Source organism: Anser cygnoides, chromosome 1 (assembly GCF_040182565.1).
Source record: "Anser cygnoides isolate HZ-2024a breed goose chromosome 1, Taihu_goose_T2T_genome, whole genome shotgun sequence".
NCBI lineage: Eukaryota > Metazoa > Chordata > Aves > Anseriformes > Anatidae > Anser > Anser cygnoides.
The window spans coordinates 93,934,553-93,952,473 of NC_089873.1; the positions used below are offsets into that span (position 1 = coordinate 93,934,553).

Consider the following 17,921-nt stretch of genomic DNA (forward strand, 5'->3'; position numbering starts at 1 on the left):
GCAAAGGACTACTTAATAATGTACGTAATTAATAAAAGTGCAATAAAAGGCCCATGGCTGTTTTCACTAATGAAAGTAGTCCAGCTTGCTTCAAGAGCAAGAGGCCGTCTTCAAGAGACAAAAACATCCCCTAAAGATACCAAATACAATTCTGGCTGTCTGTTTCGTTTGCACACAAATGGATGAAAGATAAAGGGGTTGTTCATTCAGCCATGAATTATACACCCCCCACCCTTCACAGAACTTTAAATATTTTTATTAAATTGACTTTCAAACAATGCAACAAGGACTTAAAAATACCCTTTTTCTGAAGGTTTGCACCAAAAAAAACCAAAATTAAAAATAAAAAAAATTGGAGAAGCAATCAATCTAGGCATCTGCTAGAAGAGCAGCAATGAAGAGCCTAGCAGATATTAAAGATCCAGGTAATCTAGTCCCTGCTTTTGTGAGCCCTGCAAGGTACAGAGAACACTGCTGAAATCAATTCTTTATTCAACAGATGTTTTTAAATCACAAAATAAGTGGTGATTATATATACTATGTCCTTTTCAGAAAGAAGTTGATTTTTTTCCTCCTTATTTCCTTTTTACAAAGTGGGTACAAAAAGCCTAGCTCCATCCAGTTTTTAATATGACACATCTGTGTACTCAGAAAGCTGAAAACATTTCTTGCAAAGCTACACAAAGAAAAAGCACAGAATCAAACAAACCCAAGCTGAAACAACATAACAGTTTAAAACTCAGTTTTGATTTATTTTTCCTGATTGCTCAGGCACTGAGACGTCAGCACAGAGACAGATTTCTGGTGGAAACTCGTTCACCATTAGACAAATGTTTCTAAATGCATATAATCAAGATTTTCCACAAAGGGAGTACTTGCTGGACTTACAGGAGACTATTTTAGCAGTCTCTCCATTTACAGTCAAAGAAAAAAGAGCAAAAGTCAGCTCCCACATTTTTACTCAGAATCCTGCATTTTACTTTGGAGTTTGTCTTCCTTTTGTGCACCTAATCTGCAAATGATTTCCATTCTAATGAACAAGCTTGGTCTTCAGGGTATCTTCATCTACAACTTGTGGTACCTGCTAGAGTGGAAAACATGGATTATTATCAATAAGCCTGTATTTTGCTATATTCCTGGCTGTGACCCTCACCTATAACTTTATATGCCATGAGAAGCTTGTGAAATCCTGTGCAGAAAGGATGGGACATGCATTTTAAATTGTATGGTAATTAGTTCGTAATACCCTCCTTTGGCTCTTCTCAGTCATTGTTTCCTTCCAGTCTGCTACCGTTGTAAGTGCTCATCTATTAAAATTCAAATTAGTGAAAATTGCTTCATGAATATGTTTTTTGTTGTTGCTGGGTTTTGTTTTTAGTATAGAGAGTTTCCTTCACTGCCACACTTTCCAGTAAAGCATGGTTATGCACAGTACCGCACATATTTGGAGTTCACAGGAACTGTGCTGTTCACAGGAGAGGTGGGTGCACTTTTGTGTTTGAAAAATATCACACCACGTGCCTTTTTCCTCGGTGCATTAATCAGGGGCCTACAATCAAATTCCAATTTGGTCACTAAATCAAAACACACTTTGCTGGGACTCTGGGCAACAGAGATTTGAAAGGTCAAGCACAGAAATTCACCTGCCAGGGTTGACCTGATGAGCTACATGTAATGGGTATACCCAAACCACTGTCTTTGCGTCCCCTTTACCGTCTTATCCACTGACAATTATTTACAGATTAGTTATAGGTTTGTCAACTGGCTACAAAGAAGAATCCTAGATAATAAGTGAAGAGAAAACACTGATCAACAAATTTAAAATAATTTTTAAAGGAGGAGACAAACCTTTAATCAGCAGTCAGACCCTCCTGTATTGACTTACTAACATTCTTTATACTCCTGAAAAGAAACATTTTTATTTCTCTAGTAGATCATAAAGCTAGAAAAGTAGCAAATTGTTATGGCTGGAAAACAGTAGAGGAGGAGGCAAGAAAGGATTATTCCCCCCCATCCCTCCTTCTTTTAGACATCTTCAAAGGAAAACTGAATAAACTTTGAAGGGAAGGGTACTCTGAATATCCTGTAACAAGAATACTTCCAATTCTTTTGGTATGTAAATATTTCCAGTATCAAACAACATTTTCTCACAGGTGTTATTAGACTCTTTTCCAAAAGACAAATTGTAATTCTTAATCTAACACCAGAATAGTCAACTTTAAGATTAAAGCATTTGCTTTGCTGTCATAGAGGCACACTTGGCCCCATTTTTGCTTATGCAGTATTTTCTCCACTACGCATAATGGAATTCTGATTTATTTTACACTAAGTGGGAAGAGAATAAGAGCAATTAAATAAAAATGCAGCTTGGGTCTGTCCCTCAAAACATGGTCTTACCTGGACCAGGAAGATGCAGGAAAAAAAAAATCAATTGAAAAACCGTTTCAGAAGATCAAAAACTATCTTTGAATGTTATTAAGACAAACTTTCAAAACTCTCCTGCACTTCATCCTACTCAGGGAGCAACCAGATAGGATATTTTGTAATACCAGTGATCTTTACTATGGGTCAAACTCAGAACTAAACTTTCTGATTTTTAGAGAAAAGGGATGTTGTGGGAAAAAAATGAGGTAAACATACAAAGGGGTGGAAGTGCAAAGAAGGAGGGAACACATGGCAGAAAGACAAAAGAGGAAAACAATTTTAAGTAATTTTAATTTAAAGACAATGTCAATTTTAAGACATCAAGTGGTAAAATCAAGGTGAGCCCCAAAATCTCCAAAGCAAGATTCTCGATCTATCAAAGACTTACTAAGAATAAAATAAATTAAACCACTCTTCTCCCACCTCTCCCCTCTGATTTAATCCTTCTTTGCTCACTTCACAGCATCTCAAAAAATTAAATAACCAAATAAAGATCCCTGTCAGAGCAAGGCTCTGTCTTCAGTCGTAGTCTAGCACAACTGTGATTGATTCAGGCCAGCTCCCTACCACTCCTGCCATAAACGAGGAAGAGACGGGAATGGCTCAAGGTGCATCTTAGAGCAGTTCTTGTTCACTATGTTCTTTCATGACTTTTAGGCCAGCTAATGAGATATTCAAGAGGCTGGTAAAGAACCTCATGCTGTATAATGTGAGGCTAAGATGGAAATTAAAATTGTGCTGTAGAACAAACTTACAACATTATTAGTGAAACTCATCTGAGCTTTGGCACTTTATTTCTAATCCTGGAGGTTAAAATAAGTTTTCTGATTTCTAGAGGGAGCAGGTTAGGGAGGATTTTTGTTGTTGGTTGGTTTTCTTCTGGTTATGATTTTTTTTTTTTACTGTTACAACAGGAGGTAGTATCTGATAGACGAACTGGGGGAGGATATTACTTTAAACTACGCCCACAACTGCCAGGAAGAAACGCAAAGGCTGATTCCATCTGGCAGGGTCCTCATCAGCCTACTTTTAACTTGGTTTATAATTAGCTTTAAGCAGATTTCACAAATTAGTCATAATTTTAACTCCTGCTATCCTGATAACAGAAGGCAGACACAGGGAGTAACATGGGCACCATCTAGCTGTATCAAAGTACTTAATTACAGCAATTCTTGGAGCCAACCTGCCATTCAAAGGACCTTCCCAAAGCCCAGTCCCACAGCTGTATCAGCCTGGGGCTGCACTGAAAGCAGAGGTTTTTGCCTATAGATTTTACCTTTCAATTCAGAGATTCCACATGTAATCATAGGAATTAAAGTGGCAATGGATTGAATGTATATTAAAACAATGCTGATAAAACACGTAGCTCCTGCTGAGCATCTGATGCTGTTGTTTAGAGTATAATAGTACAAGAGCATCTATGAGCCACAGTTGCTTCAGAAGACAACACAATGAACACCCAAGTGAGCAGGTATCAACTTGTAAGAAATTAAATATTTATTTTCATTTCAAAATGAAGAACACAAAAGAAAGGAAGAAAGGCATCTTGAGGCTGAAGAGAAAGAACACTTCTTCCTCTTAAATTTAGTATTTCACTAAGGTTTCATTTATATGGTTTCTATGAGCTGTACCTTCTGCCCCAATATTATAAAAAGAAGTGAGAAATGTTTTTAAAGTGTGTGCAATGAGTAAAAAAAGGCCAAGGTGAATAATTTTTATAAGATTTTTGATTTCTGTGTCACAAAACAGGAAAAATGAGGGAAATCTATTATTTTATATCACTTAAAACCCATTCAACTTATGAAGTAGAGAGATTCTTGACCTAAAGCACTGCAGGGAGCTGACAACATAACACCACTATGCTTACTGAGGTGGTCCTTGAGTCATATAACAGGTATAGCATCTTGCAGAGTCTACAACATAAAATGAAAATGGAGAAACTCAGATGTCATTAAAAAAAAAAAAAACAACTATCAGTTCTCTACATCTTCATGCCTCAATTTACATACTTTAATTTCACAAAGCCAAAGAACTCCCAAGAGACTGGCTTCACTGTATCAAATGCAAAAGAGATTCAATCTTCAGATTTTGGGGAAATTTAAAGTTACAAACACCATTAAGCATAGGTCTGCATGCTGTCTTGTATTTATATGTTTGCTCATTGATACAGAAAGTTCCAAACCAGAACTGCTTTACTTTATTTAAATGAAAGGTAGATTGGTATAATCCAATTTATAATTCTTTTATTTTCTCTACTCCTATGCCCCATATTCATGTACGTTACTTTTATACAAGCTTGCAGTGCTGTTTAGATGTCTAGTGTTCTCCAAGAACATTTCAGGGCTGCATGTTTACATCTCTCAGCAGCAAGCATCTGAAGAACTTGCAGAGCAAAAATACAGGGAATACAGGGAGTCTGCAGCCTTCTTTTCCACAACAAAACTTGAATCTTCTCAGCCCTACAATAGGCCATACTTAACCCCTGAAATGTACACAACCAACATGAAGAAGCACTTCACCTAGGGAATGACTATTGTATATTATAGAACTTTTTCCCTGGGCCAATTCACAGGCAAAGTTGAGACCGATGAACATGCTAAATCTGTCCATCTTCAATATACACAGCATGGTCCTGGGCCTCTTTGAATACCTCATCACCTGCAGCACTCAAAAGGGTAAGGGTAAGCCACATACCAAAAATGATATTGTATGGAGCAGACAATTTACATTCTTGTTCAGTAAACATCATAAATATGTTTACAGCAAGTGACTCTCACCACTCTAGCCATGCTTGCAAACTCAAGTTTAAACATAGGAGAAAAACACACCAACCATTAAGACTTAAGCATGGCAATAGAACTCTACAGGTGTCTGTATGAATCAGAGCCATATGTCTCAACACTGAAGCCAAAAATTCACTCTGCTAGTGAAGACACTTACACCCTCTGCTTCTACTCAAGTTCTTTATGTGCAGAAATTCTTCCCTCCCCAGTTCCTCAACAAGAGGGTGGTCAGGCAATGGAACAGGCTCTCCAGGGTAGTAGTCATGACAGCAAGCCTCACAGAGTTCAAGAAGCATTTGGACAATGCTCTCAGACATACGGTTTTTAGGTGGTCTTGTGTGAAACCAAGAGTTCGGCTTGATGATCCTTGTGGATCTCTTCCAACTCGGGATATTCAACGTATTTACAGTGACAATAGCTATTCGTTTCCTTTGCTTTTATTCAAAGTGTGCATAAAAATGTGTTTACTGTTGTGTCAGATAAGTGGGGGAGGAAGGGAGGAGAGAGGAGTCAGACTGAAAGAATATTCCCCCCCCCCCCCCCCCCATTTAGTTTTCTTTCAGATCAACTGTCAGACTTGGAAAAAAAAATTAACACTATCATTCATATAATCATATATATAAATATAAAAAATGCAAAAAATAAAACAGATACAATACATAACAGGAAAAAAAGATAAAGGTCTGGGACTAAGGCACAATGTCCAAGGCAATCAAGGACATACAGAACACACAAAAGGTTGTGTGACTTTAAAGACATTTAACTTCTCCTTCACTTAGCTTCTCTGTATGCAACATAGAAATACAACAATTTGTCCCTACTATCCCAATTGTTCCCCTGATTAACACAAACAGTTAGTAGCAACAAAACTGGTGTACTAGTTCTGGCTTCTTTTTCATATATCATTTCATAGAGATTTCTGTTGTGTATATCCATACTTAATCATTGTCAACTCTTTGTTGTACAAGACGAAATATCACTACAAAATTTTCCACAAAAACTGTCTTTTGTCCAGTCCTTTGTATGTGGGGATTCAAACTACCAAACAATCCTTAGAAATCATGGAGTGCTGCCACATGCAATGGCCTCATGACATCTGGCCATTTAATCTGAGATTCAACACAAACAAGGTGCTGCCAAAGTATATTGAGCTTTCTGCAGGACTACATAATACCTTAATTTCAACTCCAGCTGCCATATCTTCATCTCGCCTTTCCCACTCTGTTTCTAGAGCTTGGGAGAGGAGACAAAGAATCTTGGTGTGAGGTTGGGAAGAAAAGGAAATTGAGAAGAAATGAAGAAAGATGCCAGCAGAACTCCATCAAGTCCCAAACATTTTTCCCCTCCCCTAATTGTTCGACAGCTATTTACAAAACATACAACTTGATTTTTCACATACTTGATACATAAAACATCCTGGTGTAGGTGCCTTGCTGAGGTCAAATATAATGGGTTGCGTGACAAGGGACCCACCAGCACAAGGGCAGAAGCAGTGGCTGCACAAAACATTCACGTGGCCAAAGAGCCCTGGCCACATTTGTTTCTGCCAGCACCACTGTGTCTGCACCCCAAGGAGAGCTGTGCGGCTGCCCTGGCAGCTAGGTCTGCACGTGGCCACAACTGCACCCCAATACACCAAGCCTCCATCCCTGGCAGAGAACCTGTCACATGGCAAAGCAGAAGTGGTAATTAGGGCACATCAGGCTGAGGGTGACCCGAAAACTTGCCCTAAGACCCAAATAAGACGGATGCAGAGACCCACAGTAAAGAGCTCAGCTACTGAGACCTCAGGGATGTCACTCTCAACCCTTTCATTTTGGAGTCTTACAATAAGAAAAGTCAATACAGTCTTTCTACTTGTTTCAGATTACTGATTCCAATAATCCTTCCACTTAGTCCACAGAAGGGATTGCCACAAGCAACCTCCTCAGCATCTCCATCCCTTTCAGAACAAAATAAAATATTTATGCCCTACCATTGCAGGTCATGAAGGAGAAGGGGAACAGGAAAGAATCAGCTCAGGTGTTTGTCCTGCTACCATTAAAGTCAACAGCAGCCCTGGGAACTGGCATCAATAAAAAGCAGGAGAAATGAGACAACGATGGTTGTTGCATTGCTTTGAGTAAAGGGAATTGAAATCTAAATATTGATCAGGAGCAGCTCATAGCATTCTACAGGAAGTAATCAAACTACCCTAAAAATTCAGAATGACAAGCGTGCTAAAACTTCCCCAGTTTGAATGAGGATATTTGGAAGTGAAACTCAGACCTCTGCAAGTTAAACAAATTGCTACCTTTAGACGTTAGTGGTGATAAAATTGTATCCTCTACCCACCAGCCAACACATTAGGACAATACAATATTCTTTCCGAGCTCAATAAATTCAAAGTACCAATAGGTAACTGAGGGTCTCAAATTTTTCTTCATAAATAAGATGAACACACATAGTGAAAGCATACTTAGGTTTGAGACTTTTTTCTACGAATCTAAAGTAATCTCAACTCACAGAAGGTCTACCTGTATACGTTATTGCTAGTATGTTTTGCCAGTATGAAAAGCAAGAGAAAAATATCTTCATGCACTAATAGCTTTTGTTTCACCCATATCCCAACATGTTTTTCCTTTTTTCCCCACTCAGTATTTATGAGAATATTGGCGAAAGTCTGTAATAAAACATTAAATTTTATCATTTTCATTTCATTGAATGCAAAGATTTTATTTGTACAAAAGCTCGTTTCCCCAGTCGCTCCCTGTAAAGCAAGAGTTACAATACCGTCCATATGTATAAAATCATGTGCATGAAGAACATCTGAAAAAAATCAGAATCTCCAGGACAGATGTAACAAGGGTTTTGCAGTAAAAGCTATCAACATTAACATACTAGTTCTAATTTACTTTACTTCATGCATTTAAATTTATTAACTTCAGGCCATATGTTGGCTCTGGAGTTTGGCTCTGCATTCATGAATCAGTTGACAATGAACAGTTAAGTTCCAGTAAATTGGAAAGGTGAAATAGGGTGAGTCTAACTAATGGAAGAAAATGATACAAGCGTAAATCCAATACACCATAGGAGAACAGCAGCAGCACAAAAATATTCCACCATATGTTTCAAGTGCTGGCTAAAGCCTCAATGCAGAAGGCTTTGATGTTGCAACTGTAATTGAGAATGTCAATACTTCCAGGGTAGAAAACTCATCTTCACTGATTAAATACTTGATTTCTAGCCTCCACGTTGGAAGAGTATCAGCTTCCTCAAATTCACTTTGGTAAATGTTGTGGAAGATTTAAGAGCATGAGAGACAGAGCCCTCGCCACTGTTTCATGGTTTTAGAACAGTGTAGTTTTAGGCTGAAGGGCAAAGTGGGTATTCTGCAGTTCTCTAATTCAGAAGCCATCTGTGCTCTCTTTTCATCAACACAAGTGGAAGAGTTGCTTAAGATTCAGATGGATCCCAAACATTTTGGCAAACAAAACAGAGTGTATAACTAATCCAAAATAAGCACAAAATAAGGCTCTTGCTGTGGTGAAGCAGCAGCACACCATATAGTAAATGCTGACTCACAAGACTAACAGGAAAACATGAGCCATAGCTGCTAAAGAGAAAATATACTCCTGGGGTTGGTGGCTACTCTTCCACTTGGACTTCCTTTGGTCCAACAAACACTATCGGCCTGCACGCCTTGGGGATAGCATGCTCTTCTTCAGAGGAGCAGAAGGGAAGAGTTGACGATTCATGAATACCAGAAAATACACAGCTCTAACATTCTCTGCTCACACTACCACTTGAAGAACTATGCAAAAATTAAGCTGCACAGAAGCTGCCTGCAGTACTTCAGGCATCAGGAGCAGAAGTGAGGAGATGAGCATGGGGAAGGTCAAAACCTTGGTTACTTAAATGTGAAGTGACTCAGGATTGAAAGTATTTTGGAGCTCTATTGCTTTTAAGAACTTGGGACGTAAATACACATTCAGGTACTGAAACTAAAAGCAGCTTCATTTCTCAGAAGCTGCTAAGCACATAGGTCTTCCTCAATGAAAGAGGGGATGACTGCATCCTACTGTTGGGTAACGCTTAATAGGCAGACATGTTTTGTGGGAGTCCAAATGCTTGGACACCTGCTTGAAAAGCTTGGAGCGTCCCACACGGCATACATAAGGCCTTACAATGACTCTGTTTTCTGTCAGGGCACTACAGGGGCTGGGACAGCAGGGCACAGCCTAGCAGCCAGGGCCCATCCCCTCACTCAGCCAGGACCAGGGCAATGAGGGGGTACCAGGCACCTCCCCTGGGACAGGCCCAGACCAGGATGTAGGCCTAGGGGTGGGCCCAGCTGGAAGACCCAAGGCCAGGCAGGGCCATGAGGCTGTGTTCACAGGGCCCAGGCATTTCATTTGGGTGCACCTAGTGTGTGTTTGTTTTGTTTTTAAATTCAGGAGGAGTGTACTTTGGAAGCAGATCCAATCCCCACTTTGGTCTGCATTATTGAGCAGTATAACCATGAGATCCTTTCCCCAGTGAAGTCAAGCTCAGAGACACATCTACATCACATCAATACACTGCTGCTGCAAATGGCCTTTCAGTGTGTGGGCCTAGACCAAAGGCAGAATGGGACAAGCACCCCTGCAGACATGTACAACCTACATAATATGCCTTCAACACTGTTTGGATCCATAGATCCTCCCGTTTGTTTATACCACAAACCACCCACAGTAAACCTCTGCACAGTGCACAGCCCTTCCTTTCCCTTCTGCTTCCCACGAAGTGATGGATAGGATGTGTCCTAATTTTACAGCTTCTTGACAGATGGGAAAAGCCTGAATTAAAGTCCATAAAGATCTGTAGCTAATGCTTGTGATATTAAAGACAAAACTACCGCCTGCATATGTTAACATAGTTTTACTTTGCATAGTTAAAAATAGAAGTTAGTCTGACTTTAGGGATCTGAACTTGGCCGTATTGTGTGCACACACTAATTTCTATTTTTGTTAAATTAAAAAGTAGTTAATCTGCGCTACTACATTTCAATCATAAAAGATACAGGGACAGCTATAGTGGAAGGATTAAAGGTAAAAACCATCTTGAGGCAGAAGTCCATTATTATTAAGACAGTCCAACTTCAATCAGAGGCTCCCAGGACCCCGATGCAACACAGAGAGAACAAGAGAGTCCTGCCTCAACACCTCACAACATAAACAGATATCCATGAAAACTGAGAATCAATCCAGTAAAAGGGAGGATAAAAACAAACAAACAACAACAACAACAAAAAACACTGATACAGCCATAAGAGCATGAGGAGTGCCCAGAGTATTTCTCAGTGCTGGTCCAAGAGCTGTGGTCAATATGCCTCATAAACCACAGCATATGAAGGCACATGTGTATGCCCACTCTTCTCCCTACCCACATTCTCTTCCCACCCCTCCATTCCCACCCATCCTAGTGCAAGAAAATTACACATGTATGACTGCCACAAACGAATATGGTAGTGGCCAGTTTTGCAGCTAATCAAAAATAGTGTCTTCCTGCTAAATTTACAGCCCCATCCTCTGCTTTCCTTTGCAGGGTTTGGGACTAGCAACAAATACCTACTTCACTTCACAGGATCTGACAAGCTGAACAACACCCACATGCGACTCACCAACAAAACTAACTTTTCAGTTAGGTTTCACATCCATTGCGCCCTCAGTTGAATTTTACACAAAACCAAACTGGTATTTAAATAACAGACAACTCACCAGGATTTGTTGTTCCCATATCATGAAACAATGTATTAAGAGAGAAAAGTTAACTGCCAGGATAACTATCATTGCTGCAAACAATCTTCTGCAAGATTAAGTTAGCAAGGAAAAAACACAGCTCATTTCCATGTCATGGCTATAATTTTCGCAACACAGAAAAATGTCAGTGTCAATTTAGCAAAGCCTATTACAAATGTGCAGTTGCATTAGGTCATACAGTTTGTACCATTTAGACTGCTCAAGTGCTTGCAAAGCCTAGTCTTTATTTTTTAGATTGTCAATATATAGGCAGCAAAACATAGAAAGCTAAGAACACAGAAAAATCCCAAACCAAGACTTGCATATTTTCCCACCCATTAAAAACTGTTAAGGTATTGGCATGTTGTGACCATCACTTAAACTTGCAATATTTGATCGGTTGTTTCTAAGAACTCCTGCTCTTAAGTGTTTTGTCAGACTCTGGTTTCATTAAAATGGAATTACAATTCCAGATCTCATGGCTGCAAATAAACACAGGAAAACTCTACATAAACCTCAGACACAGAAAAATCTTGATTTAAATCTACATTTTCACAATTTCACATGATTTTTAGTGGCAAAATATTCAATAGTTGGCCAATAATTCTGTTCATATATTGAAAATAATCTAGAAAGGAAATTAGGCATAGATTCTTAAGAAAACTAAGAGAATTTTGAATTGCCTGTGGGTATATACACATGCACACATGTATATTTTATACCCAGACATAGGTTTTTACATCAATTTCATTCTTGCTAATTTTTGCCATAAACAGGGTACTCCATATAATTCTGAAAAATCCCAGGTGCTAAAACAGTCTAAAAATGGGAGAAATAAAGAAACATGAGTTAGAAAGCCTGCAAGTTACATACCGGTTATGCATACTTATTTATATATATATATATATCTATTTTCTTTTATAGAGATTAATGTTGTGTTATTTGAACACTGTAGCATATTTTAAAAAATTAAGGCTAGAAGCCTCTTACTTTGATGCTAGGAACAACATTTCTTACAAGCCAGTCCATGAAGAAACACTTTTCCATAAGATCATTATGTGAGGAGCATGCTTCCTTTAGCTTTGGTGAGCATCCTGACATTAGATAGACAAGTCAAAGGTTACTTTTGATGAGTTTTTTCCTTGTTAACAACATATTTGAAGCCAGATCTAGCCCACTAACGTATTTCAGATCAGGCAAAACAAGGTTCTGAAGAGAAGGACTTTCAGTAACTTCTAACTTAAGCTGCAAATGAATCAAAGTAGACTGGAGAGTTGGTGGCTAGACAGCTTGACTCCTCTACAAGACTTTTGCATGCTTTAATTTTGCAAAAATTAAGGGATGATTAATACAAGAACTATCAGACGAACTATGCACTTCGTTTTAGATATATGTGTCAGCCTTGATGGGAGTAAGGATTTCTTGTTTTGTCTTTGGAACCAAAACCAGAGATGGACATACATACCACGCAGCCTCACATAGTACACTACTAAAACAGTCATTTTTAATTTCACTATCATGCCAAACAATCACCAAACAAAATAGCTTTAGCATACAACTTGATTTGAACAGTTGATTCAATGTAATACGTAAATACCAAAAAGAATTCTAAAAATGGCAGATTTTTATTGGATATGTTATAAACAAATTCACATACAGAGAGACGCAACCTGTCGGTTCACTTAAAATGTGACTACTTTATTTGTCCAGTGTTCAAGAATGTGCAGTCAATATTCTTTTGTTTCATGCCTCTTGACATATTAAGGAAAGAAAATGAAGAAAGGGAGAAGAGTAATTTTGGGCTGAAACCCAGAAAATATCACATTGCCCTACTTGACTAACCATAGCTGCCACAACGAATTCTACCCTACAGAGACATTTTAGTACCTGCAATCTGGAGAATGACTAGAAACAAGGTGGGTCAGGAGCACCATTGCAGGAGATGGACTGTAGGAAGGGCAAGTGCTGATGACTTCTGGCTTAAGAAATCACAAGACTCCAAAACACCTCTGTGCAGTTTCTCTGCAAACCCAGGTCACAATATAAAGGACAGGCAGTAAATCCTGATGACCCACAGATATGGTACAAGATGGAGAGACTGATAAGTACCTGCTCTTAAATGATACAAAAACAGCATATTGAGGTGTTAGCAAGGATCCAGTAACTGGTGTCCCATGTTTTATGTGTCATCACACAAAGCCCCGCACAGATGACTTGAACACATGCGTCCACATGCCAGCTGGGTGGACAGGCTACTTGGTCTCACACTCCTCTCACAAACTCAAGTCCAAGTGTGCAAATGGATGTCCAAGTGTTAAAAAAAAAAAAAAAGTTTTGTTTTAAAAATAAAACCATCTTTCCTTCCTGCAAAGTCTCTGAGATTTGCTACATTGACGCAATAGGGAAACATTTTCTCAGTCTTGAAGAGCAAAACAGATTTTGCAGGCTCTGAATTTGGCTTGGACATAGAGTCATCAACAAAAGCCTATCAGAAAGAATTAGATGTGACATGAGGAAAACTTCACACAGCATATGTTTGAATGTGCTAATACCTGATCTCCCAGAAGAGAAAAAAGCAAAACACCACTCAAAATTCCCCAAGTAGTTTAGAACTCTAAAGCATTGAAGAAACTCCAGTAGACTTATTAGGGACTCTGCCCTGTCTTATGCTCCCTACAAATAGGTTTCCAAATCAGAGAAGAATGTAGCCTAGAAACTTCAGACAACATTATTTGTAAATTCTGGTGAGATAAAATTTACCCATTCCTAATTAAAACAAAAGGATATGTTAATAGAACAGTATTCAAATCTGTCTTGTAGATCAATCACGCTTGTACTTTTTCTTAATGTTTCTAGTGATCTTAGTCCCTAGATCTAATGTTAAACTTAGTATCTTCTATTTACTGCAATGTCTAATTTTACGTACAGCTTTTTTTTTTTTTTTTGAAGAACTTAGAGTTTTCTGTTTGTTATGGGTAGAGAAACAAAACTTTCTGTTCTGGGCTGCTTTCAAAAATTATATGAACCATTGTCAAATCTGCTTTAAAAAGATTGATTTTTTTTCCAGTTTTCAGAACATCATCATAGAGAATTGATTAGACCTAGATTTCCGACTTATTAAAACAAACTTTACAGTTTGATATTTTTCATTATAGAAGTAAAAAAACAAACAAAAAAAACAATTCCTCACAAAGTCAGATAAAGGAGAAAGGAGGGAATAATAAAGTACAAAAAATATTTTCTTGCACAAGTGTTTTACTTCAATTTATTTTTTTGCACACATTTCAATGTATTCAATATGAACACCTCACACATCTTCATTTCAATTTCTTACACTTCCTCCAAAAAGGAAGAAAAGAAATTAACAGAAATTAAATTTTGACAAAAACACTTTCCCAAATTAGAATTGCTACAAGGTAGCTGATTGTTAACACAGGGCAAATTAAGTGAGGTGAAACCAGGAACACAGTCCATAAGCACATACTAAAGTCATGTTGCTCAAAAAAAATAATTCTGAGGTCTAATATTAAGATTTTTTTTTTTGTAATGTTTTTTTTTGCTATAGGAATACTACTAAATAAAAAGAAAGTTTAGCATAACTGATTACCAAGCAAGAAGCTATTTCTCACTATAAACCATTTAGTTCACCAGGTAAAATACATATAAATAATACATAAAATAATATAAAATTTTTAAAATCTGTAAACACCGCATTTAGAATTAAACAGAAAAATAGATGCAAAATGCAAGTAAAACCAAAAGAACTGAAGAAGGTCACAGAAGAACTAGGTCAACCAACAGCCAAGGACAAAAAACGGGCAGAAGTTTCTGCTCTTCTACCGATTTTGTATAACCAGTTACTACATTTTTTTTTAATATATAACCATGTTTGCAATGTGCATGAGAATCTGTTGGGGTGAAGCTTTATATGATTTCTGCTGAAACAGGGGACATTCTGCCCTTCATCTGCAGTCACCTGTGGCACGTTTCTACTTACTTCATTGCTTTAGCACAGATGCTTACATGGCCCCCTGCAAGCTGGGCAGAGAAAAACCCCTGCTGAAAACCACCCATTCCATTGGAATAGTGTTAATTTTCCTCCAGTTTAGAGACCTTAGGTAAGTGTACTGCACTGTTAGGCCACACATAGCTGGCAGATATGAACTAAATCCTCCTTTCCATAGGCAGCCTACAATCACTTTGGCACAGTGGTGCTACCATAGTGCAGCCTGCAGGGCTGGCATCCTCCACCTCCTCATCCTGCTGGTGAGGCTGTGACCTTCATCGTGCCCCAGCTTTTCTCCAACACTGCTGCTGACATGACTGCAAAAGCCCTGATGTCAGTCAAGAGCAGTCAGATTAATTAGTAGGCTTACAATTACCCCATTTATTTCGCACAAAATTACTTAGGGAATTTCTCACACAAAGGCTTCCTGGCTGTTTGGTGGGAATGGTAACCTTTAATGCTAATTTAGCAGTGAGATTAAGGTGTGTAAGAGATTTTACTTCAAGTCATCATATCTTCAGTCTTGAAGAAACAGAGACATAAATAAGAGACCCGTAAAAAGAAGAATGTCTTTCCACCCGTTCTTTCAGAGGTGTTGTGAGGATAAACGCATTAAGGATTATGAGGTGCTTAGATACTACGGTAATGGGGGGGACATAGAAGTATCTAAGATAAACTGCTATAAAAAATGCAGAGAGACTTTAAAAGGAAACAAAATCCAGCTATGTACAAAGCACAGTACTTTTGTAGTTACTATTTATGTGCCATCTGTGAACAAGGAAAGTACTTAAATCAGCTTTGTTCATGCTTGAGCTGGGCAAATAATGTAAAATAGCTACTTGTAAACCCTTGTCCAAATGTAAATTCTCCTTGATTGCCTGCCTGTTCTGTTGACCCACTTCACACAAACATTGAAGTACAGGTGTATTTCTGTCAGTCAAAAGAGTCAACTGTATGGAGGGAACAGATTTCCCAAATATTTGATAGCTCCTTTGTAGGTCTGGGAGTCAGACAGTGTGGGTGGGAAGGGAGGAAGCAATACCACCTGACACGAGACACCAATCACAGAGTGTAAATAGCAAGTCAGGTATAGGAAATAACTAACAATAGTTATTGCTTCAGACAGCTACGTACATCTAGTCAGACAGTCAGCCAAAGCGTTATTTCTAAACTATTCTCATTATTTTTAGCAACAAAGACTTGTTTATGTGAGTTTCTACATAGATAATTCATTATTGGGATAAGAGGACCATATTCATTGAGCTGCTTGCTTTAAATAGATTTTTCTCCAGCTCCAGTTCAGAAACAATACCACCTACAATACGGAGAGATCATAAAGAGACAGTAAAACGCTATAAACCAAGGCTTGATTTGCTTGTGTTGTTGCTGTGCTGTTCATACAGCTTAAGCAGCTCAATGACAGGGTGTCTTGTGGGAAATAGGAAACAGTTAAGCTGAAGAGAGATACAAATCCTGTTCATTTAAATGACATGGGTATTTTTTACAGAGGGTGTTGAGTCAGAAAGCATCCCTGCTGTTTGGGAGGGAATTCTCAGAGGCCTGCTCTCTACCAAGCAAAATAAAGCTGGAGTGACAAAACTAAGAGATTACAATCACTTAATAAGACACAGTAAAAGCCAATACAATTTACTTTTCAATAATGAGCTAGGAATGTTTAGATCCCAGGAAACTTTTCTTTTGTTTGGCATTTCTGTTCTCAGACTACACAGAAGTACACACAGAGCCCCAGGAGCTCTATTTCTGCCCTCTGGACATCACAGCCACCATCTTCACAAAGGAGAATAGTACCAGTTTTGCGTGCAGGAAGAATGTTTTTACAGAAAAACAAGAAGTCTCTCCACCTGATCTTTGTGAGATACCCTATATCAAGTGCCATTCTCTCATTAAATGACCAGACCAACATCTTTCAAGACAATCATGTGGGGAACAGTGTTGTTTTTTTTTTTCCCCCTCCATTGAAATTTTGAACAATTACCAATGGCTCAGGTGGATAAGTTAAACAGAAAGTGCCTTTAAACACTCACATTGTCTCTCTCTTCTCTTCCCCCCACAGCTTGATTAGGTTGGTAAGTGCTTCTTTGTAATTCCCATTTTGTCAGCACTACAATATCACTGCAGTATCTGCCAGGCAGAGACAAAAAATGAGTAGGAAGGAGAGGAAGGAGCTGTCAAATAAAAAAGGATCTTAAAGACTGTAAATCACTATAGTATGAAGCGTATGGTGAGGGTAATCATTAAAAACATATCAATCAGTGGGAGCGGTTTCGTTAAAGAGAGAAAAAAAGGAAGAAAGCAGCAGTGAAGAGAAGATCTGAAGACCCTGAACACTCTAGTGCCAGATTCCTCTGAAAACAGACCTGACTACACTGGGCAAGGTAGCCCAAGGGCCTAGCCCAGCACAGATTTCTTCAAACACCACACATTTAGGCTTTTTCTTCGCTGTAAAAGCAAGACACTGATTCAGAGTTCTGGCTCACGTGGCACAAGAAAGATTTTTATAGTATTATGCACTTGTTGGACTAGAAACGCTCTAGGGTGTGTGCGCCTTCTAGATAGATGGCATGTCCTCCACGCGTTGTTTAGTCTGGAGAAAGGGAGGCCCACAGGAGACCTTATTGCTCTCTACAACTACCAGAAAAGAAGGTGTGGGGAGCTGGGGGTCAGCCTCTTCTCACAGATAACTAGTGATATGACTAGAGGGAATGGCCTCAAGTTGTGCCAGGGGAGGTTTAGGTTGGAAATTAGGAGACATTTCTTCTCAGAAAGAGCAGTTAGGCATTAGAATGGGTTTGCCCATAGAGGTAGTGGAGTCACCGTCCCTGGTGGTGTTTAAGGAAAGGTTGGATATGGTACTTAGGAACATAGTTTAGTGGGTGACAGTGGTGGTAGGGGGATGGTTGGACCACATGGTCTTGGAGGTCTTTTCCA

At 38.7% G+C, this 17,921-nt stretch overlaps 1 long non-coding RNA gene across 1 annotated transcript in view; it reads right to left on the reverse strand.

The window, feature by feature from the left end:
* Positions 1-666: 666 nt before the first annotated feature.
* The window catches only part of LOC106038837 (uncharacterized), a 78,689-nt gene continuing 61,434 nt past the window's right edge, over positions 667-17,921 (reverse strand). Inside the window, exon 4 of the long non-coding RNA XR_010833753.1 lies at positions 667-1,084. This is a non-coding gene — a long non-coding RNA (uncharacterized lncRNA). The remainder of the gene's footprint in view (positions 1,085-17,921) is intronic.